A 21,536-nucleotide genomic window follows, 5' to 3' on the forward strand; every position below is an offset into this window, starting at 1 on the left:
CTACAACAGTGATATATTGAAATAATGCTTTAAGAACAGCAATAAAATTATCAATAATTTTGCTACATTGCATATTTTTGCTTAATATTTCAGAACAGCCCAGAGGTGGGTTGCTCCCAGTTCAGACCAGTTCTTTGAACTAGTAGCGATAGTGGCAGGAGACTCCCCCCACCTGCCTGAGACTCACGAGCGCATGAACTGGTAGCAAAAATATTGACAATCCACCACTGGAACAGGCCTAGAAAAGAAAATAATCACTCAACACTATGATTACAAATTAATAATTAGTATGGTCTAATCAGAAATCATGGAAACTTCATATGTATTAGTGGTAGGAAAAATGCATTAGAAACACACATTTTTATTATAAGCAGGACAGATATAATTTTAAACAGTGATCAACAACAATGTACTACAGAAACTAAACACAAGATAGAAATGTTTCACACAGCAAACACAGCAAAAAGTGTTAGGCAAGCATGATAAGAAATGGAAAGATCAATTAAGAATCTGTTCAAAAACCATTCGCATCTTGGATCAAATTTATAATTAGTATAACAGTGGTGCAGTTCATTTGTTCATGAAATAGCATCTATGTAAACTAAGTTTTTTGAGTTTATGTTATGATAGTTGTATCATGCTTCAATTTCTGAGTGTTCTTAAAATGAAAAGGAAATGGATGAAAAAGGTGTAATTTCTTCCCATATTCACATTAGCATTACTATGTGAAGCCAATGGATAAAGGCTTTTTTATATAGTGCTGAAAAACTGAAATGAACAGAATGGCTGAAATGCAAGAAAGATGACAGAATGAAAAGCAGCAGGTACTTCTCTACCTCTTTTTGCAGTTGGCTCTTTCCTTTCTTCAAAGCGAGGAAAACTGAATGCAGTATTCCTACCTGGTTTTTAAATCTTGCAACATCACCTTCTAATTCTTCACCCAGGTTTTTTTTGGCTATTTAGTACAAAAAAATGGGGGTGGTGGTGGTGAGAATAAAACAGAGACCACAAGGCTGAAATATTTTCTCTACATACAAGTGCACTGCCAGATATGAATCCTATTGAAAAAGTTAAGTTATCAAGTCAGATCTAATTGCAGCCTTCTAGTCTACTTAGTGACTCCTTATTCGAACGGACTGCGCATTCAGCTCAACGTTGCTAGAAGGGTGCCAGGGAGCTGTTAGGATCTGGTGGATGCTCAGAGACACCAATCTCTGAAATTTCACGGAGGAAAACTGGGGGCATTGTCACTAACCAGTGTATCTGGAAGTCCGTGGGTTGCGAACAGTCGTAATGATGGAATGAGGCTGTCAGCATTGGTGGTTTTCATGATTTCCACCTCTATCCAGCCCGAGTACACATCCACTAGCACCAAGAAAATGTGCCTGTGGAAGGGGCCCATGATGTTCATGTGGACGAGGGGCTCTTTGTTACCTCCCAATCTCTGGGTTCGGTGGCTGGTGTTGCAGGCCGGGACTCCTGGCACATATGACTATGCTACCCATGATTCTATGGCCTGGCCTAGGCCGGGCCACCACACATAGCTCTGGGCGAGGCCCTTCATTCTAACTCTGTCAGGGTGACACACATGCAACAGCTGACGTATTTGAGTGCGAAGGGTGGCCGGAATCACTACTCTGCAGCCCCAAAGAAGGCAATGTCCAAAGGTCAACGATGCAAAAGGGTGTGTACTCAGAGTCCTGGGAGTTACTAGGCCACCCTTTCCGTATTCAATTTAGAGCTTGAAAGGGGATATTGTCCTTAGCTGAGTGAGCAGCTATGTGTGACGCAGAGAGGATACCCCCGAATTCTTCCACTAGATGCCTGTCGAGAGCTGGGGAATGGTCCTTAACTGGAACCGGGAGGGGGCACCTGCTAACTGCATTGGCATGAGCAATGGTCTTGCCTGGGTGATAGACCAGGGTATAGCTATATGCTGCAAAGAACTGCCCACTGGGCCAGGCAGGGTGACACTATGTGGTGTCGGACGGTCGCCCGCCAGCCTACCAAACAATGGTTTGTGGTCTATGATGATGGTGAACTAGAACCCATTCAGGTAAAGTTGAAACTTCTTGATAGCAGCAACAATAGCCAGCATCTCTTTATCGGTCTGGCTATAGGTCCGCTCCATGGCTGAAAGGGTCCTAGAAAAATAAGCTATTGGCACTTTGTGACCAGTCGCCAGCTGTTGGCTAAGAACATCCCCTACTCTGTAAGGAGAGGCATCCGCGGCCAACACAAGTGGCAGATCTTTATTATACTGAACTAGGATAGCCTCGGAAGACAGCAGTCATTTGATTGTGTGAAAAGAAGCTTGTGCTTCTGGACTCCAGTGCCATGGGGTTTTTGAATCCAGGAATCTGTGAAGGGGCTCCGCAATGGACGCCTTATGGGGTAAAAATACAGAATAGAAGTTGAGGCCCAAGATTTGGAGAATTAAGTAGCCCTTGGGAGAACAGGGACAAGCCCTCCTTTCCTGTAGCTTGCTTACTCTCCCCACTGCCTCCATTCTTAGCCCATGCTATCATTGTTTCTTTAAACATTTCTTGTATTTTAGATATTATTTTTTAATCCGGTCCTAACAAAGTTTTAGCCAATGTATGTTTGTTTCTATCTATGTTCCTTCCCTGTCTTTTAAAAAAATATTGATTTAATTTGTATATATGGCCACCAATCAATTTTTTTGTTTTGTTGATCTAATTCTTCTCTGCTTTTTAGCTCTCCAGATGGGTCCAGTATATCACTATATTTTATAGATTTAGTTGGGTCAATCAAATCAGGCTATACAATTTCTATCATCGATAACCATCTTGAAATTCAAATGAATCAGCACCCCCAAAGTTTTAAAACTTCCAACAAAGCTTTCGGGTTGGACTGCACCCAGGGGTGTACAGACCCTAAAACGGGCACCAGACCTGCTTCTCCTCCCCTCCAGGGAGGTTCTGGGCTCTCAAAGTTTTCAAACTTTAAATGAAGCTTCTGTCATGGACTGTTTTTTTAGGGGTCATTGAAGACTCCGGAGTCCTGGGAGGATGAAAAACAGCCCAACCGCCCAACCGGAAGTTCATTTCTGAACTGTTTTTGTTCAATGACATCCCTCCATCCGAATGGCCAAAAATCAGCTGGAATCCTACGCATTCCTGGTGGAGGAGAGTTTCATTGCCTTATGGATGTGGGCAGACATGCATGCTATCGTGCACACACACACGCTTTTGGACCCGATCTATCACTGTTTTATAGGGTCTACTGCTTGAGCAGGAAGGGGTTGGACTAAAAGACCTCCAAGGTCCCTTCCAACTCAGTTCTTCTGTTCTGAGAAAGATGAGATTCCCTAAACCTATTTGACATCTCAGACCAAAAAGCCTATGATTGCTACTGAAACTAGGACAAAACATTTTGACCCTGGTTTTCAAGTTTTCCTTCTGTACCTTCCCTTGATGCCAACTCTAAGATGACAGAAATACTGCCCAGACATTTGCAGAAATCCAGAGCTTTGATGTGGGAACACACAAAACCCTTTTGCTAAAAAACATTCTCCATCCTTGGCGGAGGGGGATAAATTATGAAATCGTCATCGCTAGCTATTTTTTTCTTGATTATTTTTTGTGGAGGTGAGCACTTCCTTTGATTCACGTTAGCTTTATCAGTCTGGCAGGGAATTGGAGAACGCCGTATTTTTCACTGGTTGCAAATTGTATTTTATGCAATTCATACTCAAATGTGTGCGCAGTGGCACTTAAGTGCAGTTCCTTTAAATAAAGGACATAAACTCAATCTCTTCAAATAATGATTGCACCATAAAATATGCCCAAACCATGCATTGATAATACTGCCTTTTCATTTGGCCAAAGGGTGATAAATCAACAATGTCCTTGTATTTGGTCAGTGTAGGTCAGAAAAGTCAACATGGCAGCTATTGTATTGCAAGTGAAATAGTGACTGTTTTTAACGTATATTAGTAATAGACACATTTGACACCTCTGAGTTAAGGGTGGCGGACCCCAAACACTTTGTTCCGGAAGAATTTTCTTTAAAATTTAGGTTAAATTAAAACCTTTTAAAAAAGGGTTTGACATAAAATGTTCTTTTCTTCTTCTCACTTCATTAAGTTTTGGTATCGCTCGTTCCCAATTCAGTTTCACCTTTCAAAAATTCAATATCACCCTACATAGGGACTTTCACCTTCAAAACTTCTCCTATTATTCTCTAACCATTATATTCCAGTTTTCTTCTACTACATTCTATTACATTCATTCTACTACATTATACTCCAGTTTTGGACTGGTGAGGGGCCTCACTGGGGGAAATCCCCTCCTTGGAAGCCCGTTGAAGGGAGAGTGGGTGGCCCAAGTAACCAAGGGGAAAATGTTAAGCTTTATAAAATGCTTTGTGTTGTTTTCTGATATTAATTCTATTTTAACCAATAGTAATATCTTAAAAACACCATGGGAATGAAAAAGCTGTGATTTGCATACAATCCCCTTACCTTTTCAATCACTCCATATTCAACTTCCCACTTCTTTTTATGCTATCTTTGTTGTTGTTGTTGTTATTATTATTATTATCATTATTATTATTATTATTAAATTAGATTTGTATGCTGCCCCTCTCCGAAGACTCAGAGCGGCTCACAACAGCAAAGCACAGTACAAATCCAATGATTAAAACAGTTAAAACCCTTAATATAAAAACAGTCATACATCCCAAACAAACCATACATTCCATACATAAAAGGGAACGGCCAGGGGGAATCAATTTCCCCATGCCTGGTGGCAGAGGCAGGTTTTTAGGAGTTTGCGAAAGGCAAGGAGGGTGGGGGCAGTCCTAATCTCTGGGGGTGTTGATTCCAGAGGGTCGGGGCCGCCACAGAGAAGGCTCTTTCCCTGGGTCCCACCAGATGACATTGTTTCATCGATGGGACTCGGAGAAGGCCAACTCTGTGGTACCTAATCGGTTGCTGGGATTCATGCGGCAGAAGGCAGTCCCGAAGATATTCTGGTCCGGTGCCATGCAGGACTTTACAGGTCATAACCAACACTTTGAATTGTGACCGGAAACAGATCGGCAACCAATGCAGACTGTGGAGTGTTGATGTGACATGGGCATATCTGGGAAAGCCCATGATTGCTCTCACACCTGCATTCTGTACGATCTGAAGTTTCCGAACACACTTCAAAGGTATCCCCATGTAGGGAGCATCACAGTAATCGAACCTCAAGGTGATGAGGGCATGAGTGACTGTGAGCAGTGAGTCCCGGTCCAAGTAGGGCTTTTTTTTGTAAACTCCCATTAATTTTACTTTCAGATCGCTTTATAGATGAATCCGCATACAGACGGGAAGTTGAACAACTATCCTTGTGGTGTGACCAGAACAATCTAGAACTGAACACACTCAAAATGGTAGAAATGGTGGTAGACTTTAAGAGAAACCTTTCCACCCTTCCACCTCTCACAATACTAGACAACACAGTATCAACAGTAGAGACCTTCAAATTTCTAGGTTCTATCATATCTCAAGACTTAAAATGGTCACCTAACATCAAAAACATCATCAAAAAAGCACAACAAAGAATGTTCTTTCTGCACCCGCTCAGGAAGCTCAAACTGCCCAAGGAGCTGCTGATCCAGTTCTACAGAGGAATCATTGAGTCTGTCATCTGCACCTCTATAATGTCTGGTTTGGTGCTGCAACCCAACAGGACCGACACAGACTTCAGAGGATAATCAGAACTGCAGAAAAAACAATTGCTGCCAACCTGCCTTCCATTGAGGACCTGGGAAAAATATTTGGTGTTGTGATTCAGTCTGAGGCTCCTCAGGGAACGGCTGGAACTCTGCCGGCTCCATGCTCAGAGTGGGAGGACGAGGAACAGGAGGAGGAGGAGGAGGAGGACCAGGCAGACGGGGAAGAGGAATGTCAGGACGAGGAGGAGGGGGAACAGCCTGAGACCCCCGGGGGGGAGCTCTCCCCAGTGAGTAGCCTGGAGTCATTAGATGAGAACGCACAAGCCATCATAGATATGAGGCAGAGAAGGGCAGCACAAAGAAGGGGACAATTAGCCAGGTATTTCCATCCCTAATAGGCAACAGCTGGGTTTGGGTGTGGTTCTCCTCAGAAAGGTTGAAAAGACAGGCCCGCCCTTCCTGTATTGTGGAGAGTTATCTTTTGGGAGTCCTGTGACCTTCCTTTGATCCTTGGCGTCTCTGATTCTGGCTTGTGGCCTCGAAGGCTGAAAACTTGGGGGAGGCGTGGGTTTTATTATCTACAGTGGTGTGTGTGCCAGCAAGAAGCCTGTTGTATTGTCTGGCCGTCGTGACTCTTCTGTGAAGCTTCATAGCATTCCAGTTTGTAAGAACAGTTTTTGTTATCTGTGTTTGTTTTCAAAGATATAAAATGACTTTGCTTTTTACCAGCGTGTCTGGCTAGTCTTTTCAGTTGGTGTTGACGTCTGGGGGAACCCAGACAGAACATTTACTGACCCCTCACATCCTGGACACAAATTGTTTCAACTCCTTCCCTCAAAACGTCGCTACAGAGCACTGCACACCAAGGCAACTAGACACAAGAACAGTTTTTTTCCGAACGCCATCACTCTATTAAACAAATAATTCCCTCAACACTGTCAGACTTTCTACTAAATCTGCACTTCTATTCTATTAGTTTTTCTCATCATTCCTTTCACCCATTTCCTCCCATGTGGACTGTATGAGTGTAACTTGTTGCTTATATCCTAAGATTTTTATTAATATTGCTTCTTCATTGCTTATTTGACCCCTATGACAATCATTAAGTGTTGTACCACATGATTCTTGACAAATGTATATTTTATTTTATGTACGCTGAGAGCATCTGCACACCAAGACAAATTCCTTGTGTGTCCAATCACACTTGGCCAATAAAAATTCTATTCTGTTTCTATTCTAGAATTATTACCTCTCCTTCCTTTTCTTCACCTTTCATTTTGGACTAATTTGTTTATTACTGAATTGGCAGGAAGTTTCAAAATCACATGTTCTGTTCATTCTTTAATTCATTATATGTTAGCAATTTATTATATACTTCACTATTTTGTTTGATTGTTCCCTTCTTGTTGTTAAATGAAGTGTTAAATTACAGTACACCTTATTATCACTTCGTAGTAATGGCAAACTAATTAAGAGAATTAAAGACATTGTTACTGCTATCCTCCTCCTCCTAATTGTCAAAAGTCAATTGTACAACTTTGAAAGTCTCTCCCTAAATGCGCTTCCCAAGAGAAGGAACGGGGCTCCATTCAAGGTCCGGTTCCTTAAGCATTGCCATTCTTGGAGTCTTGGGAAGTCTACCTTTTCTGCTGAACCTTCTACCCTATGGTATGGCTTTTCCACTGAAAACTGACAGGTCCCATGCCTTCTGACTTTCAGGAAAGCCCTTAAAACCTGGCTCTTCTCCCAAAGATTGGAACTGGTCAAGATGAAGCTGGGATGAGAATGTGGGCTGCAGATAAGCATGGCTATGGTGCCAGCTTTTTTAAAAAATTGTTCTACTGGTTGTAAGCATCCCATAATTGATATATGAGGGGATGCTATACAAATGTTTTAAACAAAAAAAGAAATTGAAAACCAACATAGCTTATCAAAGTCAGCATGTGGTATTATAGAAAGAAACAGTAAACAGTGATCTTTCCCAGAATTCTTTGAATCAAAGTTGGAGTATTTATTTCTATCAAAAGTGCTATTATAGTGTATATGCCAACAAAAAATTGTATGCTTTTAAAACAAGGCAGGCATTTTGTGCCTTCTTGATGGACTTTACAGATATGTCTGGTCTGTTGCGAACCTTATTTTCTTGCAGCTACTTCAGCTATTTGTAAATTCTGCATAAAAGTCTCTAAAGATGGGACGAATATCGTGTTTCTACAATTTGCCACACGTTTAACTGGTAAATCACAAAACAATCAAATTTGACTTTTAAATAATATTCAATATTTCAGTCAGCATTTTAAGCCTCCGGAGAGGGGCGGCATACAAATCCAATAAATAATAATAAAAATAATAAGCATTCCATAGAGCATATGTATGCATAATTTTATTGTTAAACTTCCATAAAAGAACAATAGAAATTAAGATACTGTATATTTCATTATAGAAGGCCAACAAGAAAGAGAACCAGTTGTTCAAAAGTCTTGAGATTTCCATGGAAAGAGACTACACCCAGGTCTAAACCTAAGCAGAATCTCACAGAAGAAGCAATTTAAAGAGGAAAATTAAATAACTCAGTTTCCCACTGTACTTTTTTATTTATAGATGACGACTAGTATTCTGAACTGGGCTTGGATCTTATCGTTCACTAGTACAAGGACTATGCGAGTGTTATCATATAAGAGTGGAATTTAAATAAATTAAAGTAATAGCTAGTACATACAATTTTTCTTAGTTCTTCAACTTCATTGTTGATTTCTGAATATTCAGTCTTTATTTCTCCATGTAACCTTATTTGAGATGAACTTTCTCCACTCTCATAATCTTTTAACTTATTTTCGGTTCCTTTTAGAACTTTTTGTATATTGTAAAGAAAAATAAATTTTACTGCAATTGTTTAAAGTATACTATAGATGCTATTTTTGTTGCACAAAGAAAGTATTCTGCCAGGCTGAATAAAATAATGATTTAATATATTTAGACTTTGTTCATTACTCTACAAATAGCCATTTTAAAATGACCAAAGTTTCAATTTAACATTGTTTTTCTGATATTGTAGATGCACAAATTAATTAACAATTCACATGATAGTCTGCATTGCTAAAGCATACAAGTTCTTTCTATGTTTTTTATCAACTATAATGTTATATTCCATCATCTATTTTGTAGCAAAACTGTTATTATTTCTTCTGTAGTTAATTCGTTTTGGGATTATAATTCTACTAATGTATAATTCAGTATGCCTTCATTTATTTTTTAACATGCATTTGTTGCTCCTTGCTTAACAACAAATCGAAGTTTCAAAAAATTCCCAAAAAGTTACTGATGACCACTCCTCAAAGTTATGATTGACACACCCGGTTGAAGTCACATAATCACATTTTGAGTGTTTGACCCCGTACTCACAGTTACAATCAGCTGTAGCATGTGTCCATTATTTGCAATGGTTTTTTTGCTGCTTTCCAGCAGAAAAGAACAAAAAACAAAAAAACCCCACCACCATTTGGGAGAATGGATTTGCTTAACAAACACGATCTGCGCTGTTACTCACTTTATGACCACTGTAAAAAGGATTGTAAAATCAAGTCAGGTCATGTATTGCACCTCATATTGACTGGGCTCAATTGTGGCTGTTAAGTGAGGACAATGAATAGTTCTTGACTTATGACCACAATTGGGATTGGAACCATCACTGAGTGATGCAACCTTGAATAGAATAAATAGAATAGAATAGAAGAGAAGAGAATTCTTTATTGGCCCAGTGTGATTGGACACAAAATAAATTTGTTTTTGGTGCATATGCTCTCAGTGTGCATAAAAGAAAATATACATTTGTCAAGAACAAGTGAGTTATGTCCAGTTTTACATCTGTTTTGCTAGGGTCTTTAAGCAAATTCACCCATTTAATTTGCTTTTCAGAAGTCTGCTGGGAAGGTCATAAATCTGCAAGTATTATAAATGCATGATGGTTGCCAAGCACCCAAGTTTAATCATAAACCCAGGAGCATTTGCAAAGCTGAAAATGCAAGAACTGGTAGTTAGTCACTGCTTTTAAGTCCCTCGTAACTTTGAACAGTTGTTACAAATGGTTATAGCACAAAAACTACCAGCACCTATATTATAAATCAATAGGAAGTGCATAACATATAGAAAAAACAGGTCACAAAAACATGGGGATTAATTTTTATATGTAAAATTATTTCATTATAGCAAAGTTAAATATATTTAAAATAAAATTTCTATACACAGAAATTATCTTCACAATAAAAAGTTACCCATCGTATTTTTTTTGCAATTCACTGTTGGTTTTAACTTCTTGATGTAGTTGCTTTTCCAGTGATCGCCTTAATTTATTCTCAAGCTGTAAAGGAATAAGAACACATTTTTCAGACTTGACAACATTTTAAACAGCCTATATTTAACACAGAGATTAATTTGTGATGGTATTCCACCTTCACTTTGAGCTTTGTGAAATAAAATTACTATATTGAAATATATTTTATTTCTTGACATACATATTTATTTCCTTAATTTTCAAAATTGCAGTTTTATTAAGATTCTGTCCAGATTTTAAATGACTATCATAATGCTATAGTGTAGCAGTAATCTCTAAGAAACTTCCAGTGTTGATAAACCTTTCTACTAAGAAGCTGAAGCATATACTATGAAACCAATACAGTAATTTGTAACAAAAATTTGGGTTTTCATGAGCTTTTCAATTAATTTTTTGAACCACGCTCATCTGTGAAGGGTAACAGCATGCCAAATCATGTCAAAAGGGACTGAAATCCATTTCATTGTCAATCAGTAACCCGTGAGATCAATTTACTAATGATAGTTTCAATCACAACATTTTAGGAAGTACAGGTATCTTAGGAATTGAACCACATCTTAGTTTTATTTTTGCTTTATCTAGCTCTTGTCCTGAATAATTTTGTGACCTTCTTTTACAAGCTCAATGACTCGGTCATTTCCCCTTGGTCTTAGCTACTGAGCTACCACATTCCTTATATATAATGTACACAATTGTATATATATACACTTATATATACATGTGCCATGTTTACCTAAAAATAAGAGCCTATCAATATTTTTTGAACCCTAAAATAAGCCCTTGGCCTTATTTCCACGCATTCAAAAGCCCACTTGGGCTTTTTATCAGGGGATGTCTTATTTTGGGGGAAACAGGGTATATGTATATGTATATGAGACATAGACCGTGGTGGGCATGCATCCGGTAAACCCAGGTACAAGGCCCGGTAGGTCGGCTGCGCCCAGGTGCGTGGCTCTGGTAGGTCGGTAGCTGTGCACGCGCATACCCGGCGAGATCCCGGTGATTTTCGCCTTTTTTTGCTTGTTCCTAAGATGTAATTATTGGGTAGAAGAAGATAAAAGATCAAGAATAAGGAAAAAGTGGTTAATCGCTAATGAAAAAGATGGAGGATACAGCAATAAGAGAATTGAAGGGAAAAGGGATAACTAGAATAGAACTATTATACGAGAATGATGGAAGGGTTAGTAGAAACTGAATAGAATGGTGATTGGTCCAGCAGAGACGGTTGCAAATAAATACAATATGTACATATTTATGTCCCTTGCTTACTATTGTTACATTCATGATTTCAATAATTTCAATTTATTTATTTATGACTTCTGAAAATGAAGAAAACTAATTCAGTATGCTATGATACCTGTCTGAAACATTACATTTTAAAATATATATAAAAAAGAGTAAAGGAATTAAAAATGCAATCTTATTTCCCCAAAATATTATGGCTGACTTACAGAAAAACTCACCTGTTGGTCTTTTTGAAGTATCTCAATTCTATCATTTTGATGTTCTGTTGTAGCTTTCAATCTCGCGTTTTCTATTTCAAGTCTTAAAAGAAGACAGATAGTCTCAAAACAGGATACAATGCAACTATATTTCTTCCTCTTTATATGTTTTAATGATTCTATACCATATGGAAATATAAATTGCAGAAGAATTTTTTAATCAATTCTCATAATTTGGTACATTTAAATTTCAGCAAAGTTTACCTCTGTATGTGCTCTTCTAATTCTTTTGTATAATTATTTGTTCCTGATGTTCCTTCCAGAGGATCCTGTAGTTTGTGAAATGCCGTACTTTCTTCACGCATGTCTTAATTCACGAATTGATCTTTTACAGAGGATATTTACCCCCGGAGGCGGAGTAACGACGCTGAGACATGTTGTGGATTAAATATGGGTCATTTATTGAATTAACATAAATTTAAATAAATTTAAATACGTCAATTCAAATATTTAAATTCAGAACAAACTAAGGACCTGCAGAGGCCAAAACTAACGGGGCGGAAATTCCTACCAGAAAATTCCTTGGCAACATTGGGCAAAAACTCCTTGCTGAACCAGGTGAAGGTAGCCACCTTCACCTGGCTCCAAGCCATGCCCCTTCATCATGTGGGAGGAGTTCACCCTCCAATCCCCGTGGGAAATTGGATCCGGTGATTCCCATGGACATCCTCTCTCCAATCCCCGATGTTGCTCCAACCTCTAGTTCCTGGAGAGAGGCGGTCCATCACCCTTTGAAGGATGCCCAAAGGAGCATGCACAGTTGCTGCTAAATTTATTTATTTATTTATTTAGATTTGTATGCCGCCCCTCTCCGCCCATTTCCACCCCTAACCTGCCACGGAGGGGGGGGGTCAGATCTCAATCTTGGCCCCCCGACCCCCACCCAGCCTCCTAAACCAAATCCTGGAGGCACCTCTACAGGTCTGACAGGGAAATGGCGTTCCCCTCATCTGAGAGGCGAACGCCGTCGGCCCGGTAGAGCCGGGGCTTTCCAAATTTTATCAAGGGATGCTTTGCTCTACACCCCACCAACTCCCTAACAACCTTCCCAATGGCCTGGATGACCCATAACCTGGCCTCGTTAACGGCTTTAGGGGATGCAGCATTCCGCCAGACCAGTCTGGGGGAAACTCGGACCACGCGAAACGGGTGTCTGGATACGCAGCAGTGATGGCCTCAGGTCATTGCGGGCTTGGATGCTCACTGCCAAGCCACTCAGAACACCGAGGTCGTTGCCCCCGAGATGGATCACCAACAACTTGGGGGCTCTCTTGGACCAGCACCGGCCAAAAACTAGGGGGAGGAGCCCCTCCCAGCGCCGCCCCCTGCGGCCCATCCGACGACATCCTCATGATGTGGCGGTCCGCTAAACCAGCAGTTGTGGCCGCAGTGGCTGCGCCTACACAGGAAGACCTGGGCCATAACATGCTCTAGGCGCCACCCACTGCCAACTAAATTTCGTTTTCTAAACAAGACCGTCGACTCTGTAGAATCACGGACAGAGCCTGTTCTCCACCTACCCTAGCAGTTATTCCCATCCCCTCCAGAGTCAATCCGACTGTCGTAACCAATGTACAGCCGTACCTACAGTTCTAAGGGATCAAATAGCCTAATGCTATACTGGAGATACATCCAAGCCCAATGCTCGGGACAGAGTTGGACACCGGTCCTGGGCTCGACAACCACTGCCAAACCCCACAAAACATTCCCGAGTCGTTGCCACTTGGCAAGACCCATACAGGGGGAAAAACAGACGAGGCCCTCCTCGGTCTCCAGGACACAACCAGAGTATTCCGGCCCGTGTCCAAACAAACAGTGCTGACTACCGCGTCAGCGAACTGGGCAGCACCACGAGGGATAACCGCCCCAGCAGGTTAGAAGAAGCCCCTCAGTCACAGCGTCTCGGCCAGCTGGGTAAACGGCTGCCGTCCCTGATCCGCTGCGATCCATCCCGACTTCGGAGCTCCCGGGGCTTCTCACCTCAGCCACCTAAACGAAAAATAGGAATAAAAAGGGGGGGGCAGAGAAAACTCATATGCGCTGTGGATACACAGCCAGACCCTTGCCCCCCCAGCCCTAAAAGTACTGAATCATTGCCCTTTGGCAAGACCCACGCCAGAGAACCACATACCAAACCTCTGGATCCTTAGGGGCACAACACGCCCTGGCCTGTGCCAAAACAACTAGTGCTGATACCATGTCAACGAACTGAGCGGCACAACGAAACTGCCCTTAATGTAATTATACCCCTCACGGTAGCAGAAATCCCCTTAAAAGGAGGAAGACAACGGCCCTGTCATTATCAAGTCCGGATCCCTGGCTATTAAGCCAGGGAGTCCAACTCTACCCCAGCCAGAAGGTTTAGTTATAGCCCGTTGTTTGCATTAATGACTGAGCTGGTAGCAGCAGCTCGCATAAGGGGCAAAATGTCCAGGGGCTAAGCCCCGAATTGGTATTAAACTAACAGCTCTGCCAATTCCTATTCTTCTGAGTGGGTGATCGTCTGCCAACAGACGCCTCCCACCCCTACGTTAGCAGTCAAACCCAAAAAGGGGGGGGGGTCACCAGGGGAAAAAAAAAATCAAAATTAGGATGTCGGCCAGCCTATCCGTGCCCCTTGTTAGCTAACACCGATCAGTGTGGCAAACCATCTATGGGCATAATAGCCCAAAGGGAAACACCCCGTGAGCCACCCCCCAGAAGCTGGACAGCTCACTGCCAGCTGCCGCCTCCCAGCCTTGCTGGGATTAACTATGAGGCTTTGCCCTGTAGGGCAAAGTAACCCTGCACTGGGAAGGTTCTGGGCACTGTCACTCTTCGTTGACGTGCTACACCCCTCCTGCCTCTCTACCAATTAAGCTTCTAGTTGCAAACTAGTGGGGGGGAGGTATAAATTTGATACCGCACCCCTGTTATACTGCATAGAATTGGGAAAACCTAGCTGATAATCCTTTTATGTAAAACCCAATGGGTGTACCATTACCCCCGTATCGCCCATCAGAAAAGACCGTAGAGAGACTGATGCAAAACTAAATAGGGAGGCCTGAGGAGATGGCCCAGAAAGAATACCTTGGGCCAATTCTGCCAATCTCGGTCAGCCATACCTCACCAGGGCGGGGCTTGGCCATTGCATGGCCAGTGGGAAGTATGAATTCCGAAACACAGATCCTCAGATACCGACCCGCCCAAATCTTGGATGGCCTGAAGTAAAAACACAGGAATGGATACATGCCAAACCTCTTACAATAATGTCACCTGGGGCGTTACCAATCAAAGGTTTGAGTTTGAGTTTGAGTTTAATCAGATTTGTATGCCGCCCTTCTCCACAGACTCGGTACCAGTGCGTAACAGTAGCAAGGACCAGGCATCCTGCATCGTTACCTTACCATCGTGCTGGTCTTACCCACAGGCAGAGCGACTCCGGTCCTCTCCGCAACGATCCGCTCCCGCCTTCACTGCTGGTGGAACCGACGGAGGAAAGGGGGATGGGAAAGTCACGGTGCTGCAGGAAAACTCAAAAAACAGTTACGATTAGCACCCAAACGGTAAGATGAAGCTCTGATTGTACCCTGGTAACGTTGACCCTCCAATGGAGCACCACCGATGGAACGGCCAAAAATTGCTCCTCCAACCAATAACGGTACCATCTTATGAAATGGGCCGAGAATGAAATGAGGGACTGAAGGATCACTGCCCTCCCCCAGGAAGGATGTTATGGTTCAGGCCCCTGCGGTCTCTATGCGAAAGCCCAGGTGGAAAATCCCACCCATACCAGGTAAGAGGCACAATTACATTGTACCCCAATGTGCATTGGCCCCTATGTGCATGTTGCCACTGAAAACATGGATGCCCGTTAAGGCTTAGCAGTTCCTCCAGGTAGGAACTGTGCAGTCGCTATACCCAGGAGGTATGGGCCAGAACTGTGGCAGGCTTCATCCCGTTTTGACGGTGCCATGCCACCTCCCATGTGGCCCTGACCATATCCGTACGCAACTGTATGCGCATGCCCATGAACGGAACCAGGCTGTCATCCCCAGAATAATTGTGTTTGTGTATCGTGTGATGCATGGCTCGCACACATGGCAAGCTATCCCTAGTGAATGCACCCGTGCACCAGCTACGCATATATATGCATGCCTATATATGCATTATTAAATCTAGGGTCCCACTAACTACCCTCCAGCTAATCTAAACCTATTATTGCATTACTTATGTTATACTCCATACATGTATTGTATCAATACCTGAACCCATAAGCAGAACAGGGTGCAGGCCTCTGCCGGAGGGGAGAGGCCCGACCAAAGTATTCCCAATTCATTGTGCAATAAGTAGTCCAAAAACTGAACTGCATGATTAACAAACAAAAAACCTCAGTGTATGTCCAAGATTAATAATCTATCAACCATGCACCAGTCCACAGACCAAAAGGAATGAATTAAAATACATGATTTCCCATAAGTGAAAGCTTATAATACCAAAGGGGGATAGATCAGGATCATTCATAATTAAGGGAAACAACTGGTCAAACTACCATTACAATTATTAGGGACAAATTGATTAAATCCCTTTAAATCAATATACATAGTACAATTAATATAATTAGACCTTACCATTGTAATCAATAGGGACAATTAATTAAATCCCTCCCAATCAGCTATATGTACAATATAAATAATATATAAGGATAATCCACCTCGCCATTAAAGTTATGAATAACTCATATGTAAAAGCATGCCCAGGGCCTTGAAGCAACTAACGGTTAGCATTAGGCCTGAAAGGCCTCTAAACCACAGAATGGGAAGGCCCGAGGCATCCGGGCCATGGAAGGGGAGCTATAGACCACCTAAATGTGTTGGTTAATAAAATGGGGGAGAAACTTTCTTGAGGACCGGCCCATTAATGCAAACTTTGGCCGTTCGCTGATGCCATCTGCGTGCCCCACCCCCACAAGGCCGTAAATGGCCCCATTTAAGAGAAAGCTAGTGTTTCGATGTGCACCCCTGTGTTTGATTACAGGATAACGAAATCACTAGCGATCCCCGAGAAAAGTTATCAAGTCAGGGCCACGGAATACGGCGCGGGGTGGGGGACGCGGATTCAAACCTGTGGGCCTCTGCATTATAAAGCAGAGGCCCTGGACTACTGGCGTGGGCAAGGAGGGGATACCCCCTTGCTGCTGCATCAGTTCCTCAAGGGGAGCGGAGACGCTCCGTTGACGATCGGTCGGCTGTTAAAACTGACCGATCCGACACGACGATACTGGGCAGCCCCAGCTGCCAGGCGCGACCCAAACCAAGGCCGCACCACGTGGAGGAGGCCACGGCTCTGCGAACGCATGTTCGCATTCAGGAAAGCCGAGGGCAAGGGGGAGGTCCTGCCTGAATAGCCCTTAAATAGGGCGGCTCAGGACCTCCCCCCACCAGCAGGCAGCGCGCTACCTTGGCGCGCTGCCAAAAGCCGAACTTCCGGCAGCGTCTCCCCAGCCCTGGAGGTAATTTCGGCTGGCGGTTTTTAAGCCGTCGGCCGTGCATTTCTAACCACTGTGCCACCACGGATCAAGCTGATATTACATTAAACTTAAGATCTAAATTGAAGTTTCCTTTGATACAAACAAGTATTAATTAGTATCATAAGAAGTCTCTCATTATTAGAGATTTTCAGTGTTCATTGTAGAAAATCCTACCTTGGGACTGGCGAAAAGTATATCCTCCTCTGAAGGCCAAGAATCACTGACAATTATGTCAAAAGAGCTTAAACACTATAATGAGAAATATTATCATCCAAACTATTAATTCGGAGACACAGCAGGTAATTAACTGCGGTTTATTGAAGTCGGACATGGAAAACAACTGGTACAAGTAATACACAGAACTGAGGAGCCTGAGCTACAAGACAGCTCATTTATACTCCAGCCCATTAAAATATAACCAATGAACACGCTACAAAGTTCCCTCCAAGATTTGTCTCTACCCAGTGACAGGAACGCCCAATGCATTAACAACTCTAATAATTTCATCATTTGTTATTGTCCCATTTAACATTTGTTTATCTTCATCAGTTAGTTTCTCCTTAGTCTCTATCTTTTGCAGAATAATCTGATCTTTTTTATATAACTCTTCATAAAACTCTTTCATTATTTTTTGCAATTCATCATTACTACGTTTTGTAACACCTTTTTTGTCCCTTAATGCAACTATACAAGATTTTTCTTTTTTTAAAATAATTTGCCATTTGTTTCATTGATTTATTGCCCCATCCCAAAATTTTCTGCTTTACAATCATTCTCATATTATTCCATATTTGTTGATCCATAAGTCTCAGTTGTTGTTTTTTTATTTTTAGTAAATTATTCCACTCCCTATTTCTTGTACTTTTCAATCTTTCTTGAGTTAACTTGATATCTTTAATTTTTTCCTTTCTGTCTGACATTTTTTAAAATATAAATTTCGGTACTGATACAATTCCCTCTCATAAAGGCCTTATGTGCATCCCAAATTGTTGATTGCTTCATATTTCCTGTATCATTTATTTTAAAATATTCAATCAATTCTTTTTGGAGTTTCAATTTATTTTCTTCTCTTCCTGACACAATAGAATTGTATCTCCATATTTTTTGTTTATTGTTTGAGTCAAATACAATTACTGCTAATAATGGGGCATGGTCTGATAACCACATGCTTTCGGTTTCAGCTCTTTTAAGATATGCGTTCCCGGTTTTGTTCATTAATATATAGTCAATGCAGCTAAACTTATTATGCCTAGCTGAATAAAACGTGGCTCTATTTGTCACTTCGGCATGAAGATTCATCATACCTAATTTATTTAATGGCAAATTATTTTTCCCCTGTTTCCCTGCTATCAGTTCAATATTGAAATCACCTGCCAAAATCACTGTACCTTCTGCAAATTTATTCAATTTACGCTTTGTATTTAATATGAATTGCTTTGTGTTTACATTTGGGGCATAAATTACTGCTAATGTTATTACCTTATTATTCATTTTTCCTTTAACAAATAACATCCTTCTCTCCTTGTCCCTTTTAGTCTGGGTCAATTCAAAGGGAACTGTTTTATTTATTAAAATTGCCACTCCTTTACTTTTATTATTATTGCTTCTTGACTCATATATCCCTCCCCAATCCTTACAGTTCGTTAATTTATCATCTCTTTTTCTTCCTTTATGTGTTTCTGATAAAAATAGAAAGTCTACTTTTTTTATCCCTAGCCAGTTTCATGATTCTATAACGTTTAATCTGTGACGACAATCCGTTCACATTCAATGACATCAAAACTTTTTCATCCATTCCTTTTAATTATGTTTCTCTCCTCTGTAAAGCGAAGTATATTGGAAGATTCTTCATTTGTAATCTTAAACCCCCACCCAAGTACCCCTCCCTCAACATTCCCCCAGGAACACTCCTCCCCACTTATGTTGCTACAAATATAATCCCTCAAATAAGCCAGTTTCCGGCAAACCCTTTCTGAACGACGGGGAATAACTTCTTCCCAGGAACTGCCCTGGGTAGGAGTAGGGGGCCCGTTATCCAAAATTGGAGCTCTTCCTAGAGATCTGGGTGAGGTGGCTGTGCTACCCAGTCCTTCAGTAGCCGGATCTAAGGTGCCTGTGTTCACCTCCGGGGAATGAGCGTCGGTGACGGTGCCACTAGCTGTGGCTTGGTCCTGGCCTTCTAAGGACGGAAACGGAGTCCTAGATCTTAGTTGGTCTAAATGACGGTGCCAACTGCGACCGTCATGAAGAGAGACGTCATAAGAACGGGGGCCTCTCTCCCTTGTCACTGTTCCCGGAATCCAAGTCGGACCTTCCCCGTAGGAACATACAAAAACCGGGGCTCCAGGTGGAAAAACTCAACCAGCGGACTCTGGCCAAGTGGCCACCTGGACATATAATGGGTGTAACCTATCCAGGACAGTGCGCAACTTACGGCCCATGAGAAGTTCAGCAGGGGATTTCTTAGTGGGGGCAGTCGGAGTGGTGTGTTGAGCGGCCAGGAGCTCTGAGAGCTTCTCTTGCCAGGACCCATGTGGCAGCTTCTTTAGGGTATCCTTCGCGGTTCTAACCATGCGCTCGGCCATACCATTGGATGCAGGATGCCAAGGTGCGATTAGCGCATGCTCTCTATGAGGTTTTGGAATAAACACTCGGGGACCTCGAAGGAGACATCCTTGAACTACTGAAAGTTCTTCCCTACAGCGAAAAAAAGGAATAAACTCTGGTGAGGGCGAGGAGGGAGACCACCCCCGGCGGTAAGTCCGCCGGCGCTATTTTTTGCAATTCACTGTTGGATTTCATTTCTTCATGTAGTTGCTTTACCAGCGATCGCCTGGTGAGGGCGAGGAGGGAGGCCACCCCTGTAAAACCCAAGAGAATACCATGGTCAGCACCCGATCACGGCGAGAATGCCAGGCCACATCCAGTGCAGATAATGCCAAAGGACTCCCTGTGATGGCCAGAACAGTGGAAGCTGGGGCCGGGTCGTCTAACAGCTCAGGAAGTGGGCACCTACTGAGGGCATCAGCGTGAGCAATATGTCGCCCTGGGCGATAGATTAGACGATACGAATAGTTGGCCAGAAAGATAATCCAGCGGGACATTCTAGGGGAGAGGACGTTTGGACTCTGTCGGTCCCCAGAGAGGAGGCCTAACAGTGGCTGGTGGTCAGTAATGAGATCAAAAGATCGACCAAAAAGGTAGTCATGGAACCGCTGGACCCCCGCAATGAGGGCCAGGGCCTCCCGGTCGATGTGGCCGAAGTTCCGTTCAGCTTTGGCCAGGGTTCGGGGAAAAAATGCTAAAGGCACCTCTGAACCATTGGGCAGCCTATGGCTAAGCACTGCCCCCACCCCGTATGGAGAAGCATCACACGTGAGGACTAAGGGTAAGTTTGGAGAGTATTGGGCTAAGACCGCGTTGGAGGTAAGTATCTCCTTCACGACTCTAAATGCACTGGCCTCCCGAGGACCCCACTCCCATTTCCTATTTTTATCCAACAACCGGTGCAGGGGCTCTGCCATAGAAGCCTTATGTGGAATGAAAACGGCATAAAAGTTGAGCAGCCCCAAAAAAGCTTGGAGCTCCGCCTTAGAGCGTGGAGTCGGGGCATTTCTGATAGCCGCAGTTTTTTCAGGCGTAGGGTGGATGCCAGCTGCATCCACTACAAACCCCCAAAACTCTACCCTGGGTACCCCAAACACACACTTTTGTGGTTTAATCCTAAGACCTACTTCCTGAAACTTGGATAGGACCATGCGGACTCTCGTCAGGAGCTCCGAGTTTGAGCGGGCGGACACCAACACATCATCAAAATAGGGTACCGTGCCTGGAATTCCATAGAGCAAGCGCTCCATTAGACTTTGGAAGATACCAGGGGCCGTGGAGACCCCGAATTGCAGGCGATGACATTTAAAAACTCCTCTATGCGTAATAATAGCCTTTGCATCAGCGGTAGCCAGGTCTACCGGAAGTTGCTGGTACGCCTGGGAGAGGTCTAACTTTGCGAACACAGTGCCATCACCCAGAGAGTGCAATAGGTGTTGCACCACTGGCACTGGGTAGGAGTGGTGGGCGAGGGCTTTATTGATCGAACATTTGTAATCCCCACAAATCCTGATACCTCCATCCGCTTTGACCGCCACCACAATAGGCGTCTCCCAGGTGGCCTGATCGGTAGGCTCCAAGACACCCTGGGCAATAAGGCGATCTAATTCTGCATCCACCCTTGGGCGAAGCGCCAGAGGAACCCTGCGGGGTTTAAGTCGGATGGGAGGGACCGAGGGGTCCAGGCTGAAAGTGACAGGTGAACCTTTATAACGACCCAGATCACCCCCCCAAAACATCAGGATATTGGGCATCCAAATTGGAGAACCCTCCCCCTTGCAGAACTAAATTAACTCCCAACAATTGAAGACCCAATGAATTAAACCAATCAAGCCCTAGTAAGTTAGCAAAAGGTCCATCCACAACTATCAACGGCAACCGCCCAGAAAAGTTCTTGTAGCGC

Source organism: Erythrolamprus reginae, chromosome 6, assembly GCF_031021105.1.
Source record: "Erythrolamprus reginae isolate rEryReg1 chromosome 6, rEryReg1.hap1, whole genome shotgun sequence".
In the NCBI taxonomy this organism is placed as follows: Eukaryota; Metazoa; Chordata; class Lepidosauria; order Squamata; family Dipsadidae; genus Erythrolamprus; species Erythrolamprus reginae.